Raw genomic sequence first — 11,569 nt, forward strand, 5'->3', positions numbered from 1 at the left:
CCAGCCCCAGTGGATAGATCTACAAACCAATTTCTGCACGTGTAAGACTCAATTAGAAATGATAGGGAAACTATACCTCAACAATATGACTGCTTAAACAATACCTAAACAATAGCAACACCAACAAACATGCTCATATATACCTCAGGGCACCACTCATAACAAGGAATTACAGACAACTCAGGAAAGCCAACAGAGGCAGAAATAGTCATCCACAGAGATGAACCCTCTAATTGGTTATCTAACACCAAAATTATCAGCCCCCAAATCATATACATACAAGCAATACTATATGGACAGAGCTGACTGTATTTATATATTTATGTGTTTATATATATATGTGCGTGTAAAAATAACATTTTAAAAAAGATCATTGGGGGAAATGATGTAATTGTATTTTAATTTAATTTTTTACTAAACATTAAATTGTTTTTAAATTAGAAGCTATACTAGCAAAGATAACATAGGCTGCATTATGGTCATAGTTGGTAGTTTTAGGGAGATCTGTATGATTGCAGAAGCTAATATAAGTTTCAGAATGTTATAAAATCATAATGGGTATGCATGAAAGCTGGGATGAATTAGGATTTCATTTAAAGTCAGAAGAGGCTATGGGTCTATGATTAAGGACAATCACTGGCCCTGGCATTGAAGTTTGGCCCATGAAATCCAAATGTTCTCACGGCAAGACAGCAGATGAAGACAAGGCAATCCCTAGGAGCTTCTTGGGCAGCCAGCCTGGCATATGCATTGAGAAAAATAGGAAGACACTGTCCCAAATAAGAGAGAAGACAAGGGCTGATAGCACAGGTTGTCCTCTGACCTACAAATGTGAGTCTTGTCACACCCCATCTTAGTTAGGGTTTCCATTGCTGTGAAGAAACATCATGCCCACAGCAACTCTAAAAAGGAAGACAGTTATGCCGGGTGGTGGTGGCGCACACCTTTAATCCCAGCACTTGGGAGGCAGAGGCAGGCAGATCTCTGTGAGTTCAAGACCAGCCTGGTCTACAAGAGCTAGTTCCAGGACAGGCTCCAAAACCACAGAGAAACCCTGTCTTGAAAAAAAATAAAAAATAAAAAATAAAAAAAAGGAAGATAGTTGGGACTGGCTGACAGTTTCAGAGGTTTATTCCATTATTATCATGCAGGACATGGTGACATGCAGGCAGACATGGTGCTGGAGAAGGAGCTGAAAGTTCTGCATACAGGTCAGCAGCAGCAGTAGAGGGAGAACCATGTACCGGACATAGTTTGAACATATATGAGACCTCAAAGCCCATCCCCACAGTGACACACTTCTTCCAAAAAGGCCACACCTACTCGAATGAGTCCACTCCTCTTAATAGTGCCATTCCCTATGTGCATTCAAACACGTGAGTCTATAGGAATCGTTTCTATTCAAACCACCAAAGACACAATACCAAAATTCACAAATAAATAATAATAAAAAAACTATTGGAAATTCTTGGCTCTAGCACTTATTAAATAGTAGTTAAAGCCAGGACTGCCAACTGCTACTGTGTGTTAAAGTCAAACAGGATGGTTCCTTACCTTATATTGATTTAATTAGTGAGGTTGGAATTGGGGTGATTCTAATTATTTTATCTTTTTTTATTAAAAATAGATTCTTCTCTCATACAATACATCCCAGTCACAGTTTCTTCTCCATTCACTACTCCCAGCTCCCCCTCCTTGCCCACTCCACCAGATCCACTACTTCTCCATTTCCATTCAGAAAAGAATAGGCTCCAAGAGACAACAGCCATACTAGACAAGACAAGATAAACTCATATAAGGCAAAAGCCCTCCTACATAGGCGGGGTAAGGTAATCCATTTGGCAGAAAAGAGTTCCAAAAGCAGACAAGAGAGTCAGAAACACACCTGCTCTCACTGGTAGGCTGTCCAACAAAAACAAGATAACAGCCATAACACATATGCAGAGGACCTGGTGCAGACCCTTGCAAGCCTGAGACTTGCCATGTCAGTCTCTGAAAGCCCATGTGAGCCCATGTGATTTGTTGATTCAGTGACCCATGTTCTCCTGGTGTTCTCCATTCCTTCTGACTCCTACAGTCTTTCCTCCTTTTCTTCCACGGGGTTTTCCAAACTCTGAGGGGAGAGACCTGCTGGAGACCTCCAATTTAGACTCTCAGACGCTCTCTCTGAGTAATGTCTTGCTGTGGGTATCTGTAAATGCTCACATCTTCTGCTAATTCTTTATAGACCTTGAAAGAACAATATTCAACTTCATATGGAAAAACAAAAAGCCCAGGAGAGCTAAAACAATCCTGTAGAAAAAGAGAACTTTCAGATGTATCACCATCCCTGATTTTTCTTAACTTTTTTAATGATTTTATTGTGCTATACATTTACATTTTTATCTGCTCCCCTCCCCTTTTACCCTTTTCCATAGTCCCCATGCTCCCAATTTTCTCAGGAGATCTTGTCTTTTTCTACTTCTTATGTAAATTAGATCCATGTACGTCTCTCGTAGGGTCCTCATTGTTGTCTAGGTTCTCTGGGATTGTGAATTGTTGGCTGTTTTTCTTTGCTTTATGTCTAAAAGCCACTTATGAGTGAGTACATATGATAATTGTCTTTCTGAGTCTGGGTTACCTCACTCACTATGATATTTTCTAGATCCACACATTTGCCTACAAATTTCACGATGCTAATATTTTTTCCATTGTGTAGTACTCCATTGTGTAAATGTACGACATTTTCCTTATCCATTCTTCAGTTGAGGAGCATTTAGGTTGTTTACCAGTTATGGCTATGAGAACTCTCAACAGAGGAATCTAAAATGGCTGAAAGACACTTAAGGAAATTTTCAACATCTTTAGCCATCAGAGAAATGCAAATCAAAACAAGTCTAAGATTCCATCTTACACTTGTAAGAATGACCAAGATCAAAAACACTGATGAAAACTTATGCTGGAGAGGTTGTATGGTAAAGGTAGGAGTGCAAACTGGTACAGCCCCTTTGGATATCAGTATGGCAATTTTCAAAAAATTAGGAAACAGCTTTCTCAAGACGAAGCAATACCACTTTTGGGTATATACCCAAAGGATGCTCAATTGTACCACAAGGACATTCCTTATCTTTCTTTTTTTTTATTTCTTTTTTTTTTTCAGTTAATCTTATATCCAGCCAGTTTGCTGAGAGTGTTTTTCAGCTGTAGTTTTCTGCTGGAATTTTTAGGGTCATTTATGATATCCTATCCTATCATATGCAAATAAAGACACTTTGAAGTCTTCCTTTGTAATTTGTATGCCCTTGATATCCTTCAGTTTTCTTATTGCTCTAGTTCTAGCTTCAAGTACTATATTGAATAGATATAAGAGAGTGGACAACTTTGTCTTGTTTCTGATTTTAGCAGAATAGCTTTTTGAGTTTCTTATTCAATCTGATTTAATCTGATATTGGTTATTGCAATAGTCATTGCACTTTCTGGAGACTTGGAAATCTGAATCAGCAGAAAGCATGGTACACAAATAATACACGACAGACATTCTTTTAGATTTAAGGATTTTAAGGGGATTTTGTATAATTTGTTCGGAATGTGGAGTGAGAAAGATGAGGATCTCATTGATCTTTTCCATTTTTAATTTTTTCCCATTATAATGAGACAAATTAAATTGGAGCACTGGAATTCTTATTTCTGTGTTTAAGACAACATCTCTGGGAATTCATTTCCACAGTGAAAGGTGGACAATGGGTCTTCCCCATATGTCTTCTCTATTCCAGTCTCAATCACAAGTCACACATTGAAGCTCGGGTTTACCCACCACAACAAATGGTAAAAGACTATATAACTGGCTTCAGTTACTTATAGAACAGTTATGCAAAACTCAATGGTTTAGCTGAGTCTCCTACATTAATTTTCAAGCTGTAACATTCTCAAAAAAAATTCCAATCACAGTTCTCTCTCTCTCTCTCTCTCTCTCTCTCTCTCTCTCTCTCTCTCTCTCTGTGTGTGTGTGTGTGTGTGTATTCTTTCTGTGTGTGTCTCCCTCTGTGTGTATTGTGCATATTTACCAATATAGTGTTTTCAACCATTTATTATTTATGTTTCTGTTCCCTACTAGTTAGATTTTTCAAAACATAGACTTCAGAAACAACAGAATGTTTCCTCACCAAACACTATTTGATGGTGGAGACAATTTCTTAAAAGGCTTTATAACAAAATTATCCTAAGCATTAGAAGACGTGCAATCTAGATACTAAAGCATTGGTCAAAAATTATTCTTCTAATAAACAAATGATTGCTTGCATAATATTAACACTTTTTTTTTGGTATATATGTCCATGTGTTCACTGAAAAGCTTTTTGTTGTTGTTGTTATTTTACACTTTCTGGTTTGTTGGCTTTGAAACACTCTCTGCCCTCATAGGAAGTCCTTTCAATCTAAAGAAGCCACTCTCCAAAGAGCATTGAGATGCTGCAATATGCATGAAGACTAAAACCCTGCTACTTGTGATCTCCTTAATAAAGATCCCAGAGGAAGGCATTGAGGCTAATAAAGAAAGGAGGGAGAAAGAAAAGCAACTTACAAAAGAATCTACCAGTATGCTCTCAGCAGACGCTAAAATCTAAACAGAGAGGCGATCAATGACATATTCTGCTTCTAAATTAAGTCTTAAAAATGCATATTAATGAATGTCTTTTGAAAACACATATTATATTGAGAATGGCACTCGGGCAAATAGAAACTGCTTTAATTTTAGATTCAGCTTCATGTTCAACTGAGTTTCCTCACTGGAAAATGCTTAAGAGTTAGTGGGTAGAGTTATAAACTTGATTTTTGAAGTAATCTAAAAAGATGATTTAAAAACAGGATCCCAAATATAAACAGGTCAAAATGTGGCTATCAACTCATTCCCAAAGGGTCCCTTCAAGAGATCCACAGATGTTTAGTTTTATAAGACCACCTGCCATCCTGATGAAAAGGATGGGTTTGCTTTGAATAGCAAGGGAAACAAGCCAGCAACCTGGAAATGAACACGAACACTGAAAGGATTAGAATTCAGTATCTCAATTCTATGCAGCAACTGTGTAACATAAAACAGATTCATGAGCCCTAGAAGGAATGAATAGAATTAGCCTAATCCAACATGAATATGCTTCGGAGGTCAATGGCTTAGTAAAACCCCATTTTTCTTTCATCGAGTAAGTGGCTAGATGAATGTGATAGAGCATAAATTAAAAGGCAAGCGAATCAGAAGGGATGAGGCTACCAAGTTAGTCAGAGTCTAGGTTATGCAGGTTGCTGTCACTCATGAGACCTAGTGGCTTTTAGATTTTGAAAAGGCACTCAGTTCCCTCTCTGCTCTCTACCTCGTACATACTTTTACTGAAAATACACTTTTGTGTGGACTTAAATATAAAGGGACAGAAGCAGAACTACTCTGGCTAAGTAGAGAAGCACAGAGTTAAGAATGCAGTGGGAAGGCAGACATAGGTCAAAATGGTTCCTTCGTGTTCTTCACAGGGACCCAAAGTCATGGTTCATGATCTTGAAGCTTTTAGTGGACCTTTTTGAACTCTACTTATATAGAATAGAGTGTATTTGGAAGCTTTAAACAAAATACGAGAAGATACGACTTTAGAAAATGCAGACCTAAAACTGTAGGTGTCAGGCATCCATTTAAGGTGAATAGGAAGCTGGATTTAAACTTATACATGTGAGGGCAGAGAAGAATTCTGAAGAACATTGAAGTAGTCTGAGGGGGGAAAGCCTAGTTAGGAAAACAGTCATCAGAATAAAATATATCTATATTTCAGAGGCAATTGAGAAGACATGGTGATGAATTAGACTCAGCAAATTTGATTATAAAGATTCAACAATATCCTATATTCTAGGTCCGGAAACCATAAGTAGGTAGAAGTATTAGAGAATGTAAAAGGGACCATTCAAGGTTTGAGGAGGAAACTAATTCAACTGTAGTTACTTCCAAGTTGGATAGGTGAGTTATTTAGATGAATATTTGGATGTATATGCAAAAAAAGCCTATATAGTAAGGATTTGATCCTCATGGGGGGGTGGAAGTGGTGTTTTATGGGATTTGCTTAGATCATTGGTGGGAACATGCCATAAAAAGGAACATGAAATCCCAACCTCTTCCTTTACTGCTTCCTGGTGTGAATGGTTTTCTTTGTCACATGATTGTACAATGATATACTTTCTTGCCCTTTGCAAATAAGGACATATGATTTGAACTGAAACATCCAGGCTATAAAGCAATATAAATTTCTTTATAAGCCAAAGACTCAAGCATATTTTTCTTATAGAATATGAATATAACAGAAATCTTGTCTGCAGTGTGAGTGCACACACACATGTGTTTTCTGAGTCTTAGACAATCCTACTTGAGACAAGCATATTTTGGGTAGCTAACGTATAGATGGTGACTAGCATTGGACAAAACAATGGGCAGGAAGTAAGAGACTATTTGGACTTGAAATACACACAAGACTTCAAAAATGGATACAAAAGCATCACATGAGAGATTCAAAGATTCAAAGAAATCAAAGTTTAGGGAAGTAAAAGAATGAGTATCCCATCAAAAAAATCACTAAGAAGTTTTAAAAAGTAAGAATTCATAAGCAAGATAAAATTAAACAAAGTCAAAGGTTAAAGAGGGTTAGTATTGTCAGGGTTAGTATTTAAAGGATAAAGGAAGACCACAATAAAACTTTCATAAAGTTGTGTTGCCGCAGGTTGAAAGTGAATGGAAGGTTAGAGCACACAGGTGGCACTTGCCAGAAAGGCAAATATTGGACCATGAAAGAAGATGGTTAGCCAAGTGGTTTAGGACACAGAATGATATCTGGCAAGCAGAAAATTTAATCAATATCTCTTCAATGAGCAATGGATGGTTGTCTCTCACAACGTGTGAATGTACTTAGTGAGGAGAATGGCCTGGAAGGGGTAAATTACAGAAACAAAAGAAATATTTCCAGTGATGGCATACCTTCTGCTCATCAATATTCTTCACATACTTTTAAGGATGAACAATTAATAAGAACCCAGAGAGTATCCAATCTGCCCATAGTCTTGTCTTACCTCCTTAGACAGGAAATGGGCGCAAAGAAGGGGACTGAGCCAGCATTACTCATTGGGAGCGCTTTGCTTGCATTATCAATTTGATCTTTTAACAGCCCTGTGAGTCAAGTATCAGTATTTCATCATCCAACAATGAGAAAACTGAAGTTCAAGGGTGGGGGAGCTAAGAGATTTGCCTGAGGTCTTACATCATTATTTTTATAGTATTATTCTCAGCTATCAAAATCAACTATGATAATACTGCATAAAAGAAGAAAGCAGGTCAGTCAGAGAGTGCTGCTTAAACACCATTCTGAGTGGAAAATTGAACCACAAGAGGCTATATTTAGAAAACCATGCAGTAAGCCAGAGATTCTTCAAACTCTACCATACATACCAATGAGAAAAAAAGGTTTTCTAATCAGATTGAATCCTAAGTCTTTGGGCAATTTATAAAGTCTATTAATATTCCAAATTCCTCATGTAGCAAGTCTCATCATCTGATTCATGATAACACATATGACATATTCAGTACAATACTTTTTATGTTCTAAACACATCCGTAAAACCAGAGTTCTTGATCCATATTGTCATTGGTACTATTGTTGTTGTAATATTCCTATTTCATACTAGAGAGAAGTAAATATGAATAACTGCAGTTTTGATGCCCTCTTTTAAAAATGCCCATTCATTTTCTAACTAGAGACAGAAAGAGTGTGGACTAGGAGAGGAGGAAAGGAAGGGAGGAATTGAGAAGAGTTGGGGAGGACCTCTAATCAGAGTACATGATATGAAAAGTCATTATTTTCAACAAAATGTTTAGATATCCTTTGGTCATTAAAAAGTACAAAAGGTGATGTAAAAACCTTATGTCTCAGAAAGCTCTAAGCACCATGACTCTAGCGAGAGTCTCAGGGGTGAAAGATGTCTGTCATCTGTCAAAGGAGCTGAGAGTCACGGCAGATTTTTCCAGGAGCTAAGGCTGAAATCTGAAAGAACAGACACGAACTCCCTCTGTGTGCTTTAGAGACGGTGGAATGAAAACCTCCATGAGCTCTGTATCTGGGTGATGAGGAGACTTGCTCTGGACCCAGGTGCATCCATAATGCAGAGCAGACAGGTTGTTTAGAAAAGCCATGCCCTGCTGTGCAAGGAACCTTCCCTCTAGAGAACATTTTACTTATTCGGTGAAAATTCCAAGGAAGAGAAGGCAATCCCCTTTCTCAGATACTCCAGAGAGTAACTTTAAAACGTGACATTAATGCCCCAGCACTCTACAGTTATCTGCTGAATTCTGAATTATGGCCCTGCTGAGCCCACCACCTACTGCAGAGACACATCTCCAGGTGAACCCAGACTGGTTAAAAAAAAAAAAAATTCCTTGCTAATGATAAAACTTTTCCTATTAACATTGGCAGCTCTGGTTAAATGGATCAAAAGGAATATTTGGTTTTAGAGAGAGATGTGTGGAAGGTAAAGCAAAATTCAGAAGACAATCTGGATAACAAAGTGAGGTGATTTACTATTCATGAAAGCTGAGCCTTTGAGTGCCAAAGTTCACAAAGATCGTGTCCTGTAATGGAAACAGATCCCTTAAAGCATGCCTGAGGGATTCCAACAACACATAAAAGCAAAATAGAGCTGAGAGCTAGCAATGATGAAAGATGACCTGTGGCTCCTGGGCATAAATCCAGTACACAGAAACATTTTATTAGCTTGAGATACAAAGTCCATCCGATGATTTACTCTCTCTCCTTCTGTTCTCACTTCTTCTGAGTGTAGGCATCACCCGTGGAGAGCAAAATACTCCAGGAAGGCACTGACGGAAAGGATACAATTGAGTTGTGTGTGAGCATGTCACAAAGATGGATATCAATGCAATATATCCCTAGCTCTGAAACTAGAACAGAAACTGTGCCATTGTAATGCAGACATTGGGCACCAGCAGCAGAGTCTAGGACTGACCCTGTCTCTACCACAAATTAACAGTGAGGCTTGTTCCATGCCAATAAATATCAGTTGGCCTCAGTTTTCCCATCTGCCAAATGGAAATTAGTTTATCAGCCATGAAAATCAAGCATGTACAGTAAAGGAAGCTTACTTTCCCCTTCTTAAAACTGTGAGTTCTGCTAAATTTCAGAGAAAGATTTATGGGTTCATAACCATGGCTACTATGCCTAATAGAGTTGTACATTTGTGTGGTACACATAGCTGTATACAACGGGACACTATTCAACTTAAAAGAATACCAAAACTGTGTAATTCGTCAGTAAATGGATGAAATCAGAAAGTATTTACTGAGTGAGATAACCCAGACCCAGAAAGACAAATATCACATGTTCTTTTTTACTTGTGGTTCCTTACTCCAAATTTTCAAGTGTGAGTCTATCACCTAAAATAGCCACCAAAGGCAGAAAGTAAAACAGAGACCAGAAGGAGGCTCTAAAAGGGGAAATAATAGAATACAGGTGTTATAAATCAGAAATGTGAAAAATAGACAATGGGGGGGCTTTAATTGGGAAGGGGAGGAAGAAAGAGGCAGAAGGAGTGGGAGGAAGGAAGGAAGCAAGGATAGATACACTAAGGATGTTTGTAAAACACATCGGGAATCGTATTATTTTATTTACCTAAAATTATACTTATGTGTGTGCACGTACGTATGTGTGTGTACATATGTGGCATGTGCATATAGTTTAAATGGTGTTGTGTTTCTTAAGGTGATAATACTTCCCCCAAGAGCCATAGATTATCAAACAAAATCCCCAGTACTAGGTAGGAGAAACCTTTTGTGTCTTTGGTCAGAAACATCCAAGAAACTCCTTATGCAGTGCATATGATTGTTGCCCTGAGTTCCCTTCTAGAAGTCAGATGCAAGTTCCTGTTGCTGAAGATACCATGGAAGAAAGACACATGTCTCAGAGGTATCAAAGTTGGTCTGATCTAAAAGCCTGATCCCTAATGCTATGCAAACTGCAAAATGAATCAATAGTTCAAACCAGTTTGAGAACTGCGAAGGGCGATAGTTACCAGCATGGCAAGATATCACTAAAGGTGCGGCAGTGTTCCCCATACCTTGGCGGTAATCACGGCGGTCTAATCGAAGTCAAGACCAATCATGCCTGGTACTGGAGACAGGTAAATACTCTTGACTAGTGAGATCATGGAACCAAAAGAAAACCTACTGTTACTTTCCAAAACAAGTATAAACTCTAACTACATCCTCAATACTTGTCCTTCCACCCGCAGAAAAGTGTTACGCTCAGCCCTCATCAAAGAAGCGTCTTTCTGCAGCAGACAGAGACCATTAGAGAATGTCACAACTGGTCAAAATAAAGAACAGAATCCTAGCCGCTAGAGCTGGCCTGGGGGCATGAGAACGGAAGAGCTGGCCCTGTCCCTCACCAACTCCAGCAATAAGGAGAGCAGGACCTTTCCTGGGCAAAACAGTAGAGCTGGCCTCCGAGGTGTGAATGAGAGTAAGTCAGCCATGGGTGTAAGAGAAATGGCGAGGCTCCTTGCTGCCTGCTGCACTGGGCAAGCTACCTGGACTAGTGCTGGAGAGCTCACCCTGATGGAGATGGTGCGGGAAGGCTGGCAGGCTGACCAAACCAGATACCACCTAAGCCTGAACCAGGCCTATGAGTTAGCCAACCCCAACATCCACCTCCTCTATAATCTGCCTGAGTAGGTGAAGGGGCCAGACCCAAAGCTAAAGGATCTCCATGACACAGGACAACAACAGAATATTGAGGAAGAGTCCCGTGAGGGCCCAGTATAGATAGGGTAGCAGAAGTCAGAGGCCCTGAGGCAAATCAATCATCTGATCTATTGCAAATAAAGATGTGTGGACTAAGGAGTACTATGTGACTCACGGGGTCACACGACAGTTTCTAAGCTGAGATTTTTCATTTCTTTTCTTTTTTTTTCTTTCTTTCTCTTTTGTTTGTGGGTTTTTGCTTGTTTATGTTTTTTGGTTATACTTCTACACTTTGTGATCACAAAGGCAGAGGATAGAGGCGAGGGGACAGGGTATTGAGTGGGATTCGGATGCATGATGTGAAATCTACAAAGAATCAATAAAAATTTTTAAAGAGGAAAAGAATCAATGAAAAAAAACAAAAGAACTGAGCCTGAGGTATTCAACCCCAACCGATATATCTAAACCACAATTTCTTCTTCTAAAACTCAGATAACATTCTAGAAGAGGTCAGAAGACCAAGACATCTTCAGTGAGATCATACCATCTATATATGGCCAGAGAAGCAGAACTCAAGAAATCTCAGTAATATAAGTGCCTAAATGATAACATCATCATTTGACATGGAACACAGTTAGGAAAAAATGATATGGGTATGTAATAAATTCTAAATGAAGGGGTAAAGGTAATTAGTGGCCTCTAAGAGAAGAAGAATCAGGTTCCCCTAGGAATGAGCCCTCTAATTGGCTATCCAATAAGAAATCATCAGCCCTAAAACAAATACATATGAGAAGTAATAAAGGTGCTCAGCAGATTGTACAT

The 11,569-nt window shown here is 38.7% G+C and overlaps 1 long non-coding RNA gene across 1 annotated transcript in view; it reads right to left on the reverse strand.

The window, feature by feature from the left end:
* The window catches only part of LOC126508748 (uncharacterized), a 53,252-nt gene extending 44,388 nt beyond the window's left edge, over positions 1-8,864 (reverse strand). Inside the window, exon 1 of the long non-coding RNA XR_007593959.1 lies at positions 8,720-8,864. This is a non-coding gene — a long non-coding RNA (uncharacterized lncRNA). The remainder of the gene's footprint in view (positions 1-8,719) is intronic.
* Between the last annotated feature and the right edge of the window lie 2,705 nt (positions 8,865-11,569).

Source organism: Alexandromys fortis, unplaced genomic scaffold (assembly GCF_014885135.2).
Source record: "Alexandromys fortis isolate MF-2015 unplaced genomic scaffold, M_Fortis_MF-2015_v1.1 scaffold_40, whole genome shotgun sequence".
Taxonomy (NCBI): Eukaryota; Metazoa; Chordata; class Mammalia; order Rodentia; family Cricetidae; genus Alexandromys; species Alexandromys fortis.